Source organism: Trachypithecus francoisi, unplaced genomic scaffold (assembly GCF_009764315.1).
Source record: "Trachypithecus francoisi isolate TF-2019V2 unplaced genomic scaffold, Tfra_2.0 Contig01451, whole genome shotgun sequence".
NCBI lineage: Eukaryota > Metazoa > Chordata > Mammalia > Primates > Cercopithecidae > Trachypithecus > Trachypithecus francoisi.
Window position 1 is genome coordinate 3524346 of NW_022681432.1, and position 752 is coordinate 3525097.

Here is a 752-nt window from a genome sequence, read left to right on the forward strand (position 1 = left end):
TGTGGGTTTCTCATATGTGGCCTGTATCATCTTCAGAGCATTTCCTTGTATTTTTAGTTAATTGGGTGTTTTAAATCAAGAAACAGTGTTGAATTTTGTCATTTTTTTCCATCAATTGGCATGACCATAATTGTCTATTTCATTTTATTAATGTGGTGCACTACATTGATTTTCATATGGTGGACCATCATTGCATTCCAGGAATGAATCCCCTTGGTCATGGTGTATAGTCTTTTTAATAACCTGCCAAATTCAATTTGCTAGCATTTTGTTGAAGCATTGTGCATCAACATTCATAAGAAATATTGGTCTGTAGTTTTGTTTTCTTATGGAGTTGTCATCTGGCTTTGTCCAGTTTTATCAAATGACTTAGTGTTCCCTCCTCTTCAACTTTTTGGAAGTGTTTGAGAAGAATTTATATTAATTCTTTAAATATCTCATAAATTTCACCAGTGATGCCATCTGGTCCTGGACTTTGCTTTGTTGGGAGGTTTTTGATTACTGATTCAATGTCCTTACTAATTCTAGGTTTTAAAAAAATTTTATTTTTTTTTTTTATACTTTATGTTCTAGGGTACATGTGCACAACGTGCAGGTTTGTTACATATGCACACATGTGCCATGTTGGTGTGCTGCACCCATTAACTCGTCATTTACATTAGGTATATCTCCTAATGCTATCCCTCTCCCCTCCCGCCACCCCACAATAGGCCCCAGTGTGTGATGTTCCCCTTCCTGTGTCCAAGTGATCT